This window comes from Hipposideros armiger, unplaced genomic scaffold (assembly GCF_001890085.2).
Source record: "Hipposideros armiger isolate ML-2016 unplaced genomic scaffold, ASM189008v1 scaffold_125, whole genome shotgun sequence".
NCBI classification, from domain to species: domain Eukaryota; kingdom Metazoa; phylum Chordata; class Mammalia; order Chiroptera; family Hipposideridae; genus Hipposideros; species Hipposideros armiger.
Window position 1 is genome coordinate 1,607,495 of NW_017731475.1, and position 21,610 is coordinate 1,629,104.

The following is a 21,610-nucleotide window of genomic DNA, read 5'->3' on the forward strand; positions in this document are numbered from 1 at the left end:
AAGTTTGCATAATTTTTTCTGTATCACATTGCCTACCCTGAATATAAGCCACAATGCACACATAAAACATTTATAAATCCATTAAGTTAAAATATTTTTTCTAAATAATCTTGAAATACTATAACCAGACATTTCATATACGACTGTATATATGTGGAAACTGAGGTCTAGCTTGCTTAAGTTATATATTTGAAATGACAGTGACAATTAATGGTAAAGCCAATTTTGTCACAAGGTCTCTTGACTCTGGATATATCACTGGTAAGACATCTTTTTTTTATTGGGGGAGGGGAACAGACAAGTTGATGTCCTTTTGTTCTTCAGTCTAGTGTGGAGGACACTGCTTCACTGGCCCATGTTGGTATTATCATTGCGCTCTTCCTGGGTGAGGCAGATCAGTCGCCAGCCACTGGAGGGCTGCTCATGGCAGTTCTTGGCAGCTCATGCCGGCTGCTGGCCACTCACGGTAGCTTACGGGAGCCCACTGCCACTCCACCGCAGCCTATGCCATCGCTGGCGATTCATGGCAGCCCAGCTCCAGGTCGAGCTGTTGTTCACCATCTTAGCTGTAGAGGGTGCAGTGTCACTGGCCCTCATGTGGGATCTGACCGGGGCCCTACTGCTCAGAGCTGGCATCACAAGCCAACTCTTAACCAACGTGCCACTCGGCCGGCCCAGGACTGATTTTTATATATTGCTAATGGATTGTCTTGCTATGTTGCCTTTTTTTGAAAATTATTTGTTTTTTTCAGTTACAGTTGACATTCTGTATTATTTTATACTAGTTGCAGATGTACAGCTTAGTGGTTAGATATTTATATAATTTAATGATCTCCTCTATTAGTCTAGTACCCACCTGGCACTATGATGATAGTAAGCATCACTTAAAAGTAACTTTCAGGAAAAAAAACTAAAAAATAAGGCTTGATGATTATTACAACATACAGAGGGTGCCAAAACTATAAGAAAGCAAAAAATTGTATTAACATTGTAATACTCAATAAAAATTGATAACAAAAGATGAATACAAGTCACGTTTGACTTCTGCAATTATAAGAGGTGCTCAAGTGGTTACCATCAGTGCAATTTTAATACAGTTTTTTCCTTTCTTAAAACGTGTATATGTTTTTTGGCACTCTGTATTAAAGAATCTTAAATATAAAAGATGAATTTTCTATTGAAAGAATGAGCTAGAAAGGGAAGTTTAGTGCTAGTACTCACTCTATTCCTAAGGGTAAGGCATTCCAAAGTAGGCTAGTTTCCCACTAGATCGAGTACTAGTTAGGAGACAAGCACTAGAGCTTGAAGCTCATGTCTTTTCTAACCTCAGTTCCTTCACTGATGGCGTTGAAAAGAAGTTCTTATGGTTCTGTGGTTTTCTCTCCCTTCAAGCCAGGTGTTGCTTGGCTGTTACACTGTCAATGACAAGTTTAGGGACTTTAGATTCTCAACATATACAATTTAGGTACATGTATAGTATATCTAAACTAGTTGATGGGGTTGGAGTGAAGGAAATCCATTTCTTGGGTCAGTGGTAGGTCTTCCTAAAACTTATTTTTTGTGCCTTTGCAAGACAAAGAAATGTAGCTATTGTTTCACAAGTAAGCAGATGAACACAATTATCTTTTTATGAGTTTTTTTTTTCATTATAAAGGGAAAAAAATATGGTGTGTATTTGTATGTATGTGACAACATTTGGCTCATCCCTTTGGTTACACTCTCTGTTACCTTGACCTATAATCCCTATTGTTACTCCAAATAGGTATCCTCTAACGTGATTTACATATCTTCAATCTCTGGAACCTCAAACAAAAGCTTGCAATTATCCCCACCCCACATTTTGTCCTCACATCCCACTCTTCAGACCTTCTTCCCAGGACTGATCCCTCTTCCCACTACATGTTCTTTTAGTTACATTATTTCATGACTGTTGATTTACCTGCCTAGCTTAAGTGGACCCCAGAAGAATAGACCCTCTCACTTCCCTATTTCCTCTTTCTTTAGTGCTTAGGACAGTTAGTAGTCCAGACACAAATTTGGGGCCAAAAATGTTAGAACGGAGAATATATCTTGCGAGAGAAGAGCCTCACTATCTTTGAATGTGAGAGTGCACGCTGAGAGTATGCTAAATCTGTAAATTTGTGTGTACACACATGGTTCTTATATAACCTCGGTGACCACAGGAAAAATGTTCAATTTTGTCCTATTTGCAATATATAAAACATCACAGCTTATCAAAACCTATAAAATCATATCTTTAAAGCTTCTTAGTTATGTTTGTTCTTGTGAGGTACAAGAAAGAAGTGTAAGTGGGTTGCATCTATCAATTCTTGAATTAGTAGAATTGAACTAGACAGTTGAAACACCAAGTTACTTCAAATTAGCACCTATCTTAACATTGTAGAAATAGCATAGCACTCCAACAGCATCATGGGAACATCATTCTAGGCTTAAGGATGACACAGGTGGTTCCATGGTATGTAATGAGTTAACCGAAGAAAATATACTAGGTTGATGTGGAACTTGAAGGTAAAACCCTCATGAAGCCCCTGGTTAACCTGTAGGTCATTAACCCCGAGGTAGGCTTACGCCATTGGCTCTGGCAGCCTCAACTTTCACCTCATGTGTCACAACACAAAGCCTGAGCCCATGAAGATGTTACACCTGTTCGTAGCAGCATTATACATGGAGTTCTATAGCTATAAAATGATTTAAGGAAAAATTATGGCATGTGGTAAGGACTCTTAGTATTTATAATTTTAGCCATAATAAATAATTTCTCTATAAATTAGTCAAAAATTTCCCAAGTGTCTTGTTTATTTTCAGAGGCAAAGGAAGGAAGCTGGTGACCTTTCTGTATTGCTCACATCAGCAGCCACGAGGCTTTTAAATTTAAGGAGAAACAAAATCTGTGACCCACTTTTAAACAATTGAGACTGATTAACCTTTGTTTAAATTCATGTAACTTAAAATAAACAGTCTGGAAATAAGTCTCAGACATTTTTGAGTAGGAAATGGAGAAAGTGGTCATGTAAATACACAAAGTGAGAAGAGATGTTAACCGCCTAGATGCTGGTGTGAACTGTAGAAGTTTCATTTAAAAAATTTCTTTTGAAAAAAAGTAAAAAATTTCTCTAGGCTCTCTTATGTAGAGATCATATCCTCGTCTCTACTGCTTTCAGCAATGGATTATTTTTGTATGTGAGCCAAAAAGAATCTTGACAGGTTTCAGTATTTTACATGTGTATAACTTTACAAGGAAAATATATATTTGTTCTTTGAGGAAATTGGAACTCTATCTTACCTCCTCCAAAGTGTAGTGAGTCAGTCAAAGTGTTAAATACAGAATCCCTAGGCAGGACTGATCTGAGAGGCTCTTTAACTTGAAGCCCCAAGAACCTGAATTCATATTGGTCATAGAATTTGATAGTGTGTGGCATTCTTCACAGTGTTTTAGTTTGCACAGTTTCTGTCCATAGTGGTATGGAGAGAGCTTTAGGTCAGGAGGCTTGCCTTTGCTATTAATTAATTGTATGACTTTGGCAAGCTATTTAATCTCTCTGTGCCTCAGTTTTTGTTGAAGAATAGCTAAGATGGAAACCTCTTTTTGGTGGAGCAAAAACTGAATATGAGCAAAATGTGTTCTAATACTTCTTTAGTACTATTTAAATATTTCATATACCTCTATAAAAACTCAAGTAAAATTAAGACATCAACATGAAAGAGGTTGGCTAGGTGATGATATTGTTTTGAATTTCCATGGCAACACAACATACTAAGTTTTTAAAAATATATGAATATTCATTTTATTATTTTTTTTCAACTGTTTTGGTATTTTTTGAAAAAGTTAGAAATAATGAAAAGATGGGGAAAAAATGAGGCCGTTGTTAGGGCACACTGTGTTTAAGAGCTTTGCTGGCTTTAGCTTAGATCAGTAATTGAGTCAAAGAAATTAGGGCTAACCGTGATCTGGGCACTCACATTTTTTAAAAAAATTAAATAATTAAAAAAATGTGTTTATCAATTACAGTTTATATACATTATTATATTAGTTTCTGGTATACAACATAATGATTAGACATTTATGTACATTATGAGGTGATCACTCCAATAAGTAAGTACCCATCTGACACCATACATAGTTATTACAATATTATTAACTATTCCCTATGCTGTACTTTATATACCCATAACTATTTTTTTAAAGATTTTCATTAAAATATAGCTAACATACAACATTATATTAGTTTTAGGTATGCACTGTAGTTATTCAACATTTATATACCTAAAGAAGTGATTACCATGATAAGTCCAGAAACCATCTGACATCACACCATGCAATAACAATATTATTGACTATATTCCCCATGCTGTACATTACATCCCCATGATTTATTTGTTTCATACCTGGAAATTTGAACCTCTTATTCTACCTCACCTTTTCACCCTTTTTAAATTTTTCAAATGCAGTTGACATTCTATTACCATATTTTGCCATGTATGTGTTTGTGTGTGTGTGTGTGTGTGTGTGTGTGTGTAATTTTTTTTATCCATTCATCCATCACTGGACACGTAGATTGTTTCCATGTCTTAGCTATTGTAAATAATACTACAGTGAACATGGGGGTACATATATCTTTTTGAGTTAGTGTTTTCACTGCCTTTGAATGGATACCTAGGAATGGAATTGCTTGATCATATGGCAGTTCTATTTTTAATTTAGTACTATTTTTAATTTTTTGAAGAACCTTCATATTTTTTTCCACAGTGGCTGCATCAATTTACATTCCCACCAATAGTGAATGAGGATTTCTTTTCTCCACATCTTCGCCAACACTTGTTGTCTCTGTCCTTTTGATAATAGACATTTTAACATGTGTCAGGTGACATCTCATGGTTTTGATTTGCATTAGCCTAATGATTAGTAATGTTGTACAGCTTTCATGTGCTTGTTGGCCATCTGTATGTCTTCTTTGGGAAAATATCTATTCAGTTCCTCTATGCATTTTGTAACTTTGTTTTTTTTTTTTTTTTGCTATTGGGTTATGTGACTTCTTTATAGATTTTGGATATTAACCCTTTATCAGATATATGATTTGCAAATATTTCCTCCCATTCTATAGGTTGCCTTTTTATTTTGTTGATGGTTTCCTTTACTGTGCAGAAGCTTTTTTACTTTTATGTAGTCTCACTTGTTTATATTGCTTTTGTTGCCTGTGCTTTTGGTGACAAATCCAAATAATCATCACCAAGTCTGATACCAAGGTGTCTATGTTTTCTTCTTGGTATTTTCCTCTAGGAAAAGAAAAAAGTATGATTTCTTCTTTCTTTTTGCCTGTGTTTTCTTCTAGGTGTTCTGTGATTTCATGTCTTACATTCAAGTCTTTAATACATTTTGAGTTAATTTGTGTGTGTATTGTAAGAGAGTGGCTCATTTTAATTTTTTTGCATGTAGCTATCCAGTTTTCCCAACATTATTTATTGGAAAGACTGTTCTTTCCTTATACAGATTTTAGGCATTTTTTTTTCTATTTCTGTGACAAATGCCATTGGAATTTTAATGGTGATTGCATTGACTCTGAAGATTGCTTTGAGTAGTATGGACACTTTAACAATAGTAATTCTTTCAATCCATCATCATGGAATATATTGTCATTTACTTGTGTCCTCAATTTCTTTCATCAATGTCTTATAGTTTTCAGTGTACAAGTCTTTCACATCTTTGGTTAAATTTATTCCAAATTATTTTATTGTTTTTTTATACAATTGTAAATGGGATTGTTTTCTTAATTTCTTTTTCTAATGGTTCATTATTATTACATAGAAACGCCACAAAATTTTGTGTATGATTTTGTATCCTGCAACCACACTGAATTCATTTATTAGTTCTAGAAGTTCCTTTGGTGGAGTCTTTAGGGTTTTCTCTATGTAAGATCATGCCACCTGCATATAGTGACAGTTTTACTTCTCCCTTTTTTATTTGTATTTTCTTTTTCTTGCCTAATTAGGTTGGCTAGGACTTCCAATACTATGTTGAATAAAAGTTGTGATGGTGGGGCATCCTTGTCTTGTTCCTGATCTTTGAGGAAAAGCTTTTTTATTTTTTCATTATTGAGTATGATGTTAGCTGTGTATTTGTTATATATGGCCTTTAGGTATGTTCCTTCTATACCTACTTTGTTGAGAGTTTTTATCATAAATAGATGTTGAATTTTGTCAAATGCTTTATCTGCATCTCACCTTGAGATGATCATATAATTTTTATCCTTTATTTTGTTAATGTGGTGTATCACATTGATTTGAAGATGTTAAGCCATCCTTGCATTGCTGGAATAAATTCTACTTTATCATGGTATATGATCCTTCTAATGCATTGTTGAATTTTGTTTGCTAATATATTGTTGAGGATTTTTGCATTTATGTTCATCAAGAATATTAGCCTATAATTTTCTTGTCCAGTTCTTGTGTGGATTTTTTATTAGGAAAATGCTGGACTTGTAAAATGAGTTTGGAAGTGTACAACACAATTTTATTATTTTATTTTATTTATTTATTTATTTTTCTTTTCTTTTCTTTTTTTTTTAATTAAAGTTTATTGGGGTGACAATTGTTAGTAAAGTTACATAGGTTTCAGGTGTACAAATCTGTAATACATCATCTATATATCACATTGTGTGTTCACCACCCAGTGTCATTTCTCCTTCCATCACCATATATTTGATCCCTTTTACCCTCATCTACCACCCCCTCCCCACTTACCCTCTGGTAACCACTAAACTGTTGTCTGTGTCTATGAGTTTTTGTTTCTTTGTTTGTCTTGTTCTTTTATTATTTTATAATTCTGGAAGTCAGAGTCTAAAATGAGTCTTCAGGACTGCATTCCTTCTGGAGATTCTAGGGGAGAATTTATTTCTTTGCCCTTCACAGTTTCTAGAGGTTGTCTGCATTCCTTGGCTCATGGCTATGACATTCTGACCTCTGTTTCTGTCATCATATCTCTTTCTCTGACTCTGACACTCTTGCCTCTTTCTTATAAGGAACCTTGTGATTACATTGGGCTCACCCAGATAATCCAAGGTAACCTCCCCTTCTGAAGGTACCTCCCCTTGACTTAATTACATCTGCAAAATCCCCTTTGCCATGTAAAGTGACATATTCACAAGTTTTGGGGAAATTGATGATTATGCCTTTTGTGATTAATAGTTCTAAGCCCCTTGACCAAGTAGTTAAAAAGTAATGGTAGACTTTATGATACAGTTCCAACAAGACCCATCCATGAGATCTTAATGTGCTTTTCTTTTCTTCATGAAGATTCACTTATTCACGTGTGTGTGTGTGTGTGTGTGTGTGTGTGTGTGTGTGTGTGTGTATTTAAAATGAACAAACTTTATGTCAGGTTCTGACTTCATAGAGGTTTACAATGCAAGGTGGTAGGTAGATAGTAGTGAAGTTATTACCTGTAATAACTGATATGATAACAGACAGCAGTGCTAGAAATGAGGGATATAGAGAGCTTGGAGAGAGTATAAATGGGGTTGCTAACCTAGTGTGGGGCACAGGGTAGATTTCCGTAGTCATAGAGATAAATGGCTGAAATATCTTGGAAGTTATTCAGGTTCACCTATGGCATCAATGTTCTAGGCATTTATACCATGAGAAAACAAATTAAAAAATTGTCAATAGCTTTCTCTGGTTGTCCCATCCATGCAGGGCATTTTTTCCATTGATAACTTTTGTTATCAATAAATTTTTCCTGGCTTTCAAAGGCCCTGTGGTGTCATTTTTAGACTGGTCTGATGACCATAAGGAAAGGAAGAACTATCACATCAATGAGCATCAGGTGGGCTGGTGAGAGGAGAGATATAAAGTTAAAATTGTCATATTCTCAGGTTACTACCTCAGTGATACTAGTTACTGCCTGGATACCTCATTAAAAAAAAATATTCAGTTTGTGTTATGTCCATTCAGACATAGTGCAAGAAATTCCGAGCTTCTTGGGGCAAGGGTTTCCTATGGAGCTTTTGCTCCATGGAAGGCAACTGTTGACTGGCACAAGGATGCCTTACCTAATGACCAGGAGCCAAGAATCCTCACCATTGCTACAGTCTAAAAATGCAGACCACTCGGCGCTGATGCTCTTTTACTTTGTGGTATTGGGAGTGCCCTTGCCCACAGAATGACATTTAGCTCTGGAGCAAGAATTACAGCATAACATGTCACATGCAGATTTGCATATAAATTATTAAGTCCTAGTTGTTACCTGGAATTCTGACTATATCCATGATCATGTCTTAATAAACTGTTGTTTTTTTTTTTTAAGATTTTTATTGGGGAATTGGGGGGATGGGAACAGCGCTGGGGAATCGGGGGAAGGGGAACAGATAAGTTGCTGTCGTTTTGTTCTTTAGTCTAGTTGTGGAGGACGTTGCTTCACTGACCCAAGTTGGCACCATCATTGCGCTCTTCCCGGGCAAGGCAAATCAATCGCTGGCTTCTGCACGGCCGCTCACTGCGGCTGCTGGCCGCTCACGCTGGCTGCTGGCCGCTCACAGTAGCCCATGGCAACCCACTGCCACAGGGACTGCAGCCTATGCCATCGCCGGCAACTCACGGCAGCCCAGCTCCAGGTTGAGCTGTTGTTCAGCATCTTAGCTGTAGAGGGCAGTGTCACTGGCCCTCATATGTGGGATCCGAACCGGGGCCCTCTGGTGTCCCAAGCCAGCTCTTAACCATCGCGCCACTCGGCCGGCCCTTAATAAACTGTTTTGATTGCACACATCTTTATGAGGTTTTTTTTTTTCAGGGTGCACCTATGACTTTATTCTTTTCATTGCACCACAGCTCTTGAAGCTTTTGTTCTGGGCTTCTGTCCTGAGATATCTCACAAGATGTCACAAGATTGTAGATTTGGTGCAACTGACCCAAGAAGTTTTACCATTAGAGAACCTACATCAAGCACCTTTTCAGGATGCTTACTTGTACTAGTTCAAAAAGATGAATAATATCGCTCAAGAGTGCAAGCTCTGAGCAACAGCAGTTCTATTCCCGGCCTGAGCTGAGTCGCCGCTGAGCTGCCAACAGGTGGCAGGATGGCTCAGCTAAAAAAAAAAAAAAAAGAATAATAAATGACTAACAGAGAGCTTCTGGAAGAATCTGAGCTTTTATAGACTATACTTCCTTATAAAGATTGCATTTTGTGGAGGAAATAAACTTTATGTTCCCAAAAGTAGCTGCCGCATTGACCTTAGGAATTATTTTTGTAGGTTTTTGTTGTTAAATGTTTGTTTTTAGCTGTTGTTACACTCTATCATTACATAAAAAATTTTAGTTGACCTTATTCCAGAATAGAGTTTGTTTTACAAAAGAAGTACTGTTAAGGCAAACCTATGTTTTGTTTAAGCCTAACAGCCCTTTTTTTTTTTTACAGACATTTTTATTTTGTGAGGAAAATAATGCTGTTTTAGTCTTTATTTATTGAGTGGTGCTCTTAGATATATATCTTCATGAAGCTGAAGCAAATAATAATTTGGGAGAAGAATTTAGAAGTTTCTAAACAGAAGGTTATTTAAGGTTTTGTAAATTTTTATACAAGTTACTTGCTATTAGATAAACATTCTAAGGGAGTATTTTTCTTAGCTTATTTTGAGCTCTAACATGCTGCTTTCTGGCAATCCTTCGAGATTATGAATTTTACATATTAGACCAATTTACTAAGACACTTAAAATAGCTTTATCAGCCTGACCAAGTAGGAAAATTAAGGAGTTTCTTATGTAAAATGCCAATTAACCCAATTATATTTTCTATAGTTTTGGCTTTCTTACAATAAAGTAACTAACAAATGCAATTTTAACTATAGACTTATTTAGAGTAAATGCACAGGGCTAGTTACTAGCATACTGTGCTCTTTTTAAAACTAGTTATTGCCTTTTACTTCCCTCCAAGCTTTATTAAAAAATGCAATAGACAAATAAAATTGTATATATTTAAACTGTACAATGTGGTGATTTAAAATAAATATAATTTGTGAAATGATTACCACAATTAACACATCTTTCATCTCACATAGTTGCCATTCTTCTTTTTGTGGGGTGAGAATGCTTATTATTTACTCTTTTAGCAAATTTTAAGTATACAATAGAGTATTATTAACTACAGTCACTATGCTGTAAATTAGATCCCTAGAACTCATTCATTTTAGAACTGAAAGTTTGTACCTTTTGACCAACATATATCTCCCCATTTCCTCTACTCCCAGCCCCAGGCAACCACCATTACTCTTTTTCTATGAATCTGGCATTTTTAAAAAGGATTCAACATATAGGCAAGAAAAAGATAAAAGTCATCAAAACTGGGAAAGAAGAAGCGAAATTGTCTCTGCAGATGACATGATCTTATATACATACATAATGCAGGAAGCTGAGCTTGAAGTGAAGGCCAGGTCATAGTGCATAGGGTTATATGGAAAAGATCACCCAGAAACATGTTCTGTCATTACAGCCTGGGTAGAGGACTTTGAGATTGGTGTGTGTATAACAGAAATTTGGACTTCCGTGTGAAATTAGACATGCTATTTACTTATGAATGACCATCAAATCCAGTTTCCCTTAGAGTATTGGGAAAAGAGAATATGCCTATGATACATACCCTGAAAGATTATTTGAGAAATTTATGAGAGCCTGTTTGTCACTTTTTAAAAAGCTCTCCAACATTTTACCTCCTTTCCTATAGTTTGAAAATTCTTTGCCACATAGACCCTGATGGGAAGCAGAGCTCAACTCCTACTAGAAGTACAAAATTCCTTACCACCATACAAATAGAAAGTTCTCAGAAATTGCTTCTCTAGCTCCTATGGAACCAGGTCAGTTAGATATAGTGGCCTAGAATGTTGAATTTACAGTTCCTGAGGCAAAGCTGGAGGCCTAAGAGAGAGGAGCTCTGTCTAAAGGCAACAGGGGGAGTGCCTTGGGAGAGAGGTTCAGTGCAGGGTACCTGGGTCAGGGTAAGGGCTATGTGTCCTCGCAGGGTGATGTGCCCTGCAAACCTGACTGGCAGTAGCTGCAGAGCTTTCCTTTGTTTCTGCCTATTCTGAGCTTGATTTTCCACCCTCCCCAATAAATGTGCGATACAATTATCTTTAGTATCATTTTTTCCCCTTGGCTTAAGTCAGGTGGAGTTGGGTTTCATTCTTTGCAAGTGACTATAATACACAAAGGAATCACCAAACTTTCTCCCATTCCGTTCTTGAAGAAAAGAACTTGATGGCATTTGAAGAGCTGGAAATTAAATTGAGCTTTTAACTACAGACCTTGAAGGCCAAGTATTATCCTGGAAGCGGGAGGGGAGAACATTTTTCTGTGTGAAAATCATTAGTTCTGAGCAGTGCACAAAGCAAAGGAACCTGGTGATACAAGGTTGTTTGACTACTTCTCTGTCCTCCTGAAGACTTTTATGCCTTCTATTATTTACTGGTTCTTGCTTCTCTTGTATTGTTTTCTAAGCTCTGGTCCTAACATGAGGCCTGGCAAAGAGTAGTTGCTACAGGATTTGCTGAATCAATATTCATCATGGTTGTGCAGTTTCTTGACTCTTGGAAGTAAGCAGCCAAAATAGTTTCAAAGAATGATCTATCTTTGGTTTATGTCTTTCTAAATGCTGAGAGATCACTCCCTAATTAGAAAACAGACTATTATTTTTCATGGAGCCTTAGGGAACTCCTTCATGTATCTTTTGCTTTGCAGAGAACTCTTTGCTAATGCAGACTTGTTTTTGTGGTTTTAATTTTGGTGAGAAACTTGGGATAAGGGAGGCTTTTGAAGGATTTACTTTGTGAATTCAGAATATAAATACATCATTGCAAGAACTGCTGCTGTAGGGAGGGTCCTAAAGAAAAATAAAACTTAAAAACTTGAGAGCAAAATGGCAGGACTCAGTTTTATCCAAAAAAAGAAATACTTATGGCATCATAATTGGAGCCCAATGTACTTGGAGCCAGACAGCTTGCCCTTGGCTTTGGAGGCCAGTAGGCTGATCTCCAAACACCACAGCCTAAGCTGGCCCTATAATCAAAGAGAAAAATAACTGAGGAAAACTTTGGAAAGCCCCTAGTTTCTGTTTGTGTGTGTTCCTTTGTCTATCTGGTACTAATAAGACTGTTTTACATTCTGTCCACAGTACTTGGAGTTGTTCTCTGAACCCTAACATTTGTCCGTTGTTCATACACATATTAGGTAAATCCTGTAACATAGAGAAATTTGTACAGGATCAGTGTAATATTTTACATAGCCCAATCTTTTGCTTTTACGTAGTGACATTAAGCTATCGTCATAGGGAAGTGTGACTGTTACTTTCACTGATGCCTCACTCCAAAGCAAAAAGGGCTTCAGAAACATGTAACCCTTGTTTAGAGTTATACTCATATGTATTTACATGGAAGTTTGAAGCATGGAGTTAAAGAGTAGCTGATATGTATATTAAGTAAAGAACTTGCTTTTTATTTTCTTGAGATTATCTGAAATGGCCAGTTTTACATTCTAGCTACTTAGTTCAGATATGTGCCCATTCTGAAATTTCGTACTTGGTAGTAAAGCATAAATATTTTCTGTCATTAAGAAGACATTGAATTAGAAGGGCCTGAAATATTAAATATGATAGAAAATAGGTTTCTAAGTTAATATAAAAGAAATTTAAAAACATATAGAGTAAACTTGCCCCTAACTCAGTGGTTCTCAAACTTGGTTGCTCATTGGAATCACATGAGGAGCTTTAGGAATCACTGATGTTTGGGTCCTACCCTTGTCTGACTTAGCTGGTGTGGGGTATGTCCAAGCCATCAGGATTATTGAAATCTGCCTGATATAAAACTGTTTGATAGGCTGAAATATATTAGAAATTATTGACTTTACTCAGATGTTTCATAGAGTCAAGTTAAACTATATCTGGTCAGGCTAATGTCAAGCCAAAATCTCTTCTATGGACATAAATTACCTTTAATTCTTTCAGTTCAAAGCTCTCATTCTCTATTAACTAAACTTCCTCTTAAGAAAATGTGCTGAATTATTGATTTTTCACATTTCAGTGTCATGTAAGAATACAAGCTCAGTGAGGGCAAGAACTTTGTATTGCTCATTGCTCTGTCTTCTATGCCCCTAATAGTTAGATCTCAAATATTTCTGAAAAGAATAAATTATGTATTACTGCTTTTAAACCTGCATACTAAGGAGATCAGGGCTCTTTAGATGTGATGCCCCAAGATTTGGAGATGGGAGTAATATATAATGGAGAGAGAGAGAGACCAAGCAACTGGGTCTAAACTCCGTCCCATGTTCATTTCAACTAGAGCAACTTGTTTATTCCTTGGGGCTCCTCATTTTATTTTTAAAAGATTGAATCACTAACTTGTACTAGTTCAGAGGAACATTTCTATAAAAAATTAGTCTTTATAAGTTTATTTTAAAGAATGAAACAAACATTTTTTAACCTTGTAATTACAGTTTGTCACACATACAACTTGTACATACAAAGTAACAAAACATGTAACATATTTATAACACAAAGCAAATACTCATGTGAACACCAAGATCAAGAAATAGAAAATTGCAGGCAGCCAGAAGCCTCTTTCATGTCTCCCCTTAAATACTTCCTCCTTCCCCCAAAGGAAACCACTTTCCTGCTATTGAAACCTCTGGTTTTACCTGCTTCTAAAAAAATGTTATATGAAAAAAAACCACCATACTGTGTTAGGCAACCTTGCTAAACTCACTGTTTATTCTAATAACTTATTATAGATTTTTTGTATATTCTATAAGCAGATCATTGACAAATAATGACTATTTTATTTCTTTCTTTTCTGAATTTCAAACCTCTTACTTCGTTTTCTTGCCTTAATGCACTGACTAGAACCTCCAGTACAAAGTTGAATACAAATGGAGACAGTGAACATCCTTGTATTGTTCCTGATCCTAGGGAGAAAGTTTCGGTATTGTACCATTTTGGGTATAAACACGTGCTGCATTCCCCACCCCCCACATTAGATATCCTCTAAGAGATGCTATTCCTTATTTGCGAGCAGTTGTATGTGCATATAGAATTTTATCAAATGCTCTTTTGTCCTATTGAAATAATTGAATAAGTTTTCTCTTTTATTCTACTATTGTGGTGATTTGATTTTTTAAAAATATTTTTTATTTTTCAATTACAGTTGACATGCAATATTACATTATTTTCAGGTGTATATCAAAGTGATTAGATACTTATATAACTTGTGAAGTGATCATACTAATAATTGCAGTAACCATCTGGCACTATATATAGTTATTACAGTATTATTGATTATATTCCCCATGCTATACTCTCCACTCTCCTGTTACTATTTTGTAAATACCAATGTGTACCTTCTAACCCTCTCTCCCCTTCACACATTTCTCCACCCCTCCATTTGGCAACCATCAAAATGCTCTCTGTGTCTATGAGCTTGTTTCTGTTGTTTCTGTTTTGATTGTTCATTTATCCTGTTCTCTAGATTCCACAAATAAGTGACACCATATGACATTTGTCTTTCTCTGACTTAGTCCATTCAGTACAATACCCTCTAGGTTCAACCAGGTTATTACAGATGGCAAGATTTCATTCTTTTTATGGCTGAATAATATTTCATTGTACATATGTACCTCCTGTTCTTTAATCCATTCATCTATCAATACCCAGGTTGCCTCCATATCTTGGCTATGGTAAATAATGCTGCAATGAACATACAGGTGCACACATCCCCTCCATATATTGTTTTGGATTTTTTTTGGATAAATACCCAGAAGTGGGATTACTGGGTCTATCTTTGTCTCTTGTTATAGCCTTTGTTTTAAAATCTATTTTGTCTGGTATAAGTATTGCTACTCCAGCTTTCTGTTTTAATTTCCATTTTCATGAAATATCTTTTTATATCCCTTTACTGAAAGCTCTGTGTGTGTCTTTTGTTCTGAAGTGAGTCTCTTGTAGGCAACATATGTGAAACTTTTGTTTTCTTATTCAGCCACCCTATGTCTTTTGATTGGAGCATTTAATCCATTTACATTTAAAATAATTGTTGATAGATATATAGTTATTGCCATTTTATTGGGTTGTTGGAAAAGTCATGATGCATTTTTGCAATGAAAAATATAGAAAAAATACATCATGACTTTTCCGACAACCCAATATTATTCATATTTTTATCTTTTTTTTACTCCTTTTTCTAAAAGAAGTCCCTTTAACATTTCTTGTAATATTGGCTTGGTGATAATGAATTCCTTTAGCTTTCTCTTTTTTGGGAAGCTCTTCATCTGTCCTTTGATTCTAAATGATAGCTTTGTGGGTAGAGTAATCTTGGTTGTAGGTCCTTGTTTTTCATCACTTTGAATATTTTGTGCCCATCTCTTCTGGTCTGCAAAGTTTCTGTTGAGAAATCAGCTGACAGCCTTATTGAAGCTCCCTTGTAGGTAACCAACTGCTTTTTCTCTTGCTGCTTTTAAAATTTGTCTTTGTCTTTAAGCTTTGCCATTTTATTTTATTTTATTTTTTATTATTATTTTTAAAGACTTTTTATTGGGAAATTGGGGGAGGGGAACTGCGCTAGGGAATTGGGAAAGGGGAACAGACAGGTTGCTGTCCTTTTGTTCTTCAGTCTAGTTGTGTTTTGTTCTTCAGTCTAGTTGTGGAGGATGTCACTTCACTGGCCCATGTTGGTATTATCATTGTGCTCTTCCCGGGTGAAGCAGATGGGTCGCCAGTCACTGGACGGCTGCTCGTGGCAGCTCTTGGCAGCTCATGCTGGCTGCCGGCCGCTCACAGTAGCTTATGGGAGCCCACTGCAGCTCCACTACAACCTACACTGTCGCCAGCGACTCAGGGCAACTCAGCTCCAGGCCAAGCTGTTTTTCACCATCTTAGCTGTAGAGGGTGCAGCATCACTGGCCCTAATATGAGATCCAAACCAAGGCCCTGTTGCTTAGAGCTCGCGTTCCCAAACCAACTCTTAACCAACGTGCCACTCTGGCCGGCCCTAAGCTTTGGCATTTTAATTATGATGTGTCTTGGTATGGGCCTATTTGGATTAATTTTATTTGAGATTCTCTCTACTTCCTGGGCTATATGCTTATTCCCTTCACCAGGTTAAGGAAGTTTTCCATAATTATTTCTTAAAATAGGTTTTCAATTCCTTGCTCTCTCTATTCTCCTCTGGTACCCCTAAGATGTGAACGTTGGTATGCTTGATATTGTCCCAAAGGCCCCTTAAACTGTCCTCATTTTTTTAGATTCTTTTTTCTTTTTGCTGTTTTGATTGGATGTTTTATGCTACCTTATGTGTATTTTCTGAATCACTGATTCAATCCTCTGCCTAATCTAATCTATTGTTGATTCCCTGTAATGTATTCTTCATTTTAGTTATTTTATTCTTCATTTCTAACTGGTTCTTTTTTATGTTTTCTATCTCTATTTTTATGTTTCCTATCTCTTTGTTGAAGTTCCCTCTGAGATTATTGAGCATCTTTATAATCAGTGTTTTGAACTTTGCCTTTGGTAGATTGCTTGTCTCCATTTCGTTTAGTTCTTTTTCTGTAGCTTTGTTCTGTTCTTTTATTTGGAACATGTTTCTTTGTCTCCCCCTTTTGGCTGCCTCCCTGTGTTTGTTTTTATGTATTAGGTAGAGCTGCTTTGCCTCCCAGTCTTAGAAGAGTGGCCTTATGTAGTAGGTGTCCTGTGGGGCCCAGTGGCACAGCCTTCCTGGTTACCAGAGCCGGGGGCTCCCAGTGTGTCCCTTGTGTGGGTTTTGTGTGTCTTCTTGTCACAGTTGAGCTTTGGTTGCTGCTTGCACATCAATGGAAAGGGTTGACCCTTAGGCTGATTGCTTGTGATGACTGGCCATGAGGACAGTGGAGGAGCTGTTGTGCAGGGGCTGACCTGCTGAGCAGAATTCAGTTTACCGGGACTCTGGTGCCTGCCCAGTCTGCCCTTTGTGTGTATCATTTATGGAGGTGGTTGGGTGGTGCTCTGGTGTGGTCTGAAGCTGGCCATCAGGTATGTGCATTCTGGGTCCTCTTGGTTCTGGGCTCTGGTGTAGGCCCAGGTCAGCCCCTGCCTGTGCCCTGCCTTGGGCTACTTGGTATGATCTGCAAATGGTTGCCATTGTTCTGGGCTTGGAGGTGCCTGGAAGAGGCTAGGAAGCTAACTGAATCCAGCTGATGCTAGTGCTGGGCTTGGGGCTATTTAGCAAGAGGTATGAGGCATGCCAAGGCCAGATGCTGATTATTTGGGGCTTGTGAACCTTTGAGAGATTTTAGGAAAGTCTGCAGCATGAGCCAAGTCATGCCTGTTTGCATGGAAAAGTCACTGGAAGCGGCTTTGGTGGGCCTGCAATTTGGATGGGGTGGTGTTTCAGAGAATCACCAGGATAGGTCAAATGGTGTTGGTTGATGGAGACTCATATATGACACCTGCAGGCTGGGAGTGGGGAGGGCTTCACAAAAGAACAATGGCTTCTGCCAGCACTTCTGTGTGGCAAAACGCTGCCCTTCCAGCTCTCTCTCTGAAGCCAGACAATTCAGTTCCGTCCCTTATGTCCCTGATGCATTTTGAGCTGCTTCACCAGTACTGGAGCTCAGAGCGAGTGAGTCTATCAGCTAGTAAGTGTGTGCACAGGCCTTTTAAGAAAACGCCATGGACTCCAGCTGCCCTCTGTTTCGCTTAGCCACAATCTCCACTGTATTTCACAAACAGAAGTTATACAGACTTCTTTTTCCAGCACTGGCACCCTGGGTTGGGGAGCCTGATGTGGGGTTGGGACCCCTTGCTTTCAGGGAGAACTTCTGCAGCAGAGATATTCCTCTCAATTTTTAACTGCCATACATGGGTGTGGGATCCGCCAGTTCTGCATCTCCACCCCTCCTACCAGACTCAAAATGGCTTCTTTTGTATCTCCTTAGTTATAGGACTTTTGCTTAGCTAGACTTCAGGGGATTCTCAATGATGGTTGTTCTGTAGTTTAGTTGTCATTTTGATGTGGTTATGGGATGAAGTGAGCACAGCATTTACCTTCTTTTATCTTCACCTGAACTCTGGTGGCCCTCTATTTTTTTAATAAATTCTTGATGTAGATACTTAGATCAATTTTTAATCGTTCCTCTTTTCTAATATAAAGAGTGTGCCATAAAATGAATACATACACACACACACACACACACACACACACACACACATATATATAGATATAGATATAGATATATATATATACATATATATATCTATATATATTTAAGATTTTATTGGGGAATTGGGGGAGGGAAAGAGCATTGGGGAATCAGAGAAGAGAAACAGACAAGTTGCTGTCCTTTTGTTCTTCAGTCTATTTGTGGAGGACGTTGCTTCACCGGTCCATGTTGGTATAATTATTGCTCTCTTCCCGGGTGAGGCAGATCAGTCGCCCGCCATTGGATGGCCGCCCATGGTGGCTCAAGGCAGGTCATGCCCGCTGCCAGCCAGCCCAACTGCAGCCTGCACTGTCGCTGGCGATTCATGGAAGCCCAGCTTCAGGTCAAGCTGTTGTTCACCATCTTAGCTGTAGAGGGCGCAGCATCACTGGCCCTCATGTGGGATCTGAACTGGGGCCCTGCTGCTCAGAGCTGTCATCCCAAGCCAACTCCTAAGCAATGCGCCACTTGGCCGGCCCTGAATACACATTTTAAGAAAGGAAAGCTGTATTAAAATTGTAATAATATATACCAATAACAAAAGATGAATACAAGTCATGTTTGACTTCTGCAACTACAAGAGTTGCTCACAGTGGTTACCATCAGCATCCAGACACATTTTTTTTGTTTAGTTGAGCCATCCTGCTACTTGTTGGCAGCTCAGCGGAAGCTCAGCTCGGGCCGGGCCAGGAATCAAACCACTGTTGCTCAGAGCTCAAACCCTTGAGCAAGCTCTTAACCAGCTGAGCCACTCGGCTGGCCCAGAAACTTTTGATTATGGTGACTACTGCCTGAGCAATGTTGACCAAAGTGTCTGCTTGAATACATTTTTTTGGTACCTTGGTATGCATCTAATATATAGGTTTCCCTCTGAGTATGGCTGTAATTGCATTCTAGACATTTTAATACATACTATGTTCATTGTAATTTAGATCAAAATGATCTCTAATTTCCATTTTGATTTCTTTTTTTAATCTATGATTATTTAGTAATATGTTAATTTCCAAACAATTGGGAATTTAAAAATTATCTTCTTGTTTTTGTTATCTGGCTTAAATTGGTTGTAGTCAGAGAACATATTCTGCACATAGTTGTTCAATATTCCAACGCAAAGCTCAGAGAGTCTCACCAACCTCTTCTTGTCTTTGGCAGTCCCTGGAGTTCAGATTTTGTCCTTTGGCCTATGAAGCTCTCAAATGCTTTCATAGTGCCTCAGCTTCTCAGCTATTTCATGAAGAATCAGTCTTCATGAAAAAGTGGTCCTAAATGCCTTGCCTAACTCAACCCCTTTTCTGTTCCTTTCTCCCATCTCTTGGTCTGATAATTTTTATTACCTTGTTAAATATCAAATAATTTCATACAAAATTAAAAAAATATTCAATGAGAGAGGTGGTCCCAATTATTGGAAGCAAAAACATATTCAACCTTTTGAGGTGAGAACATTTAAGATCTAGTCTATTATCAACTTCCAAGTATATAATACAGTATTGTTAACTATAATCACCATGCTGTGTAATAGATCCCCAGAACTTATTCATCTTATAAATGAAAGGTTGTGCCCTTGATCAACATCTTCCCATTTCCTCTACCCTCTCAGCCCCTGGCAACCACTATTCCACTCTCTGGCTTCATGAATTAAACTTCTATAACCCACATATAAATGAAATCATGTAGTATTTGTCTTTCTCTGTCTGACTTATTTCACTTAGAATAATGTCTTCCAGGTTCATCCATGTTGTACAAATTACCGAATTATCTTTTTTTTAAAATGGCTGAAAAACATATATATATATATATATATATATATATATATATATATATGGTATACCCATTTATTGGTAACCCTTAGGTTGTTCTTATATCTTGGCTATTGTAAATAATACTGCAATGAACATGGGAGTGCAGCTATCTCTTTGATACACTGATTTCACTTTGTTTGAACATATACCCAGGAGTGGGATTGCTGGAACATATGGCAGTTTTGTTTTTAATTTTTGAGGAATGTCTACTATTTTTCATAATAGCTGTACCAATTTACATTCTCACCAATAATGTACAAATGTTCTCTTTTCTCCTATATCACCAGCTCTTGTTATCTCTTGTATTTTTGATAATAGCCATTCTAACAGGTGTGAAGTGATATCTCATTGTGGTTTTGTTTTGCATTTGCCTGATAATTACTGATATTGAGCACATTTTCATGTTCCTCTGAATGGGTTAGCTATCTGTATGGGTTCTTTAGAAAAAATGTCTATTCAATTCCTCTGCTCATTTTTTTAGCTGAATTTGTTTTGCTATTGAGTTGTATGAGCTATTTATGTATTTTCATATTAACTCTTTTTTTTTCTTTAAGATTTTATTGGGGAATTGGGGGGAGGGAACAGCATTGGGGAATCAAGAAAGGGGAACAGACAAGTTGCTGTCCTTTTTGTTCTTCAGTCTAGTTGTGGAGGACACCGCTTCACTGGCCCATGTTGGTATTATCATTGTGCTCTTCCCAGGTGAGGCAGATCTGTTGCTGGCCATTGGATGGCCGCTCACGGTGGCCCACGGCAGTTCGTGCTGGCTGCTGGCCACTCACAATAGCTTACAACAGCCCACTGCTGCCCCACTGCAGCCTACACAATCGCTGGCGACTCACGGCAGCCCAGCTGCAGGTCAAGCTGTTGTTCACCATCTTAGCTGTAGAGGATGCAGCGTCACTGGCCCATGTGGGATCCAAATCAGTGGCCCTGCTGCTCAGAGCTTGCACTCCCAAGCCAACTCTTAGCCAACGAGCCACTTGGTCGGCCCCATATTAACTCTTTATCAGATATATGATGTACAAATATTTTCTTCTGTTTTGTAGATCTCTTTTCATTTTGTAGATGGTTTCCTATACTGTGCAAAAGGTTTTAATTTGATGTCGTCTTACTTGTTTATTTTACTTTTGTTGCCTGTGCTTTAGCTTTGCAGTATAATTTAAAATCAGGAAATGTGATGCCTCCATCTTTATTCTTCTTTTTTAAGATTGCTTTAGATATTCAGGGTCTTTTATTGTTCCATATGCATTTTAGGATTATTTTTCTATTCCATGAAAAATGCCATTGAAATTGTAATAGGGGTTACACTAAATGTGTAGATTGCCTGGTGAAGTATTGACATTTAAACAATATTAATTCTTTCAATCCATGAACCTGGGATATCTTTTTGTTATTTGTTTCTTCAATTTCTTTCATCAATTTTTTATAGTTCTCAGTGTACAAATATTTCACCTCCTTAATTAAATTTATATCTAAGTATTTTATTCTTTTAACACTATTGTAAATGGAATGTTTTCTTTCTTTCTTTTTATTAGTTTCAGGTGTACAGAACAATGCAATAATGCACAAAGTGACAACTCCCTTCCCCC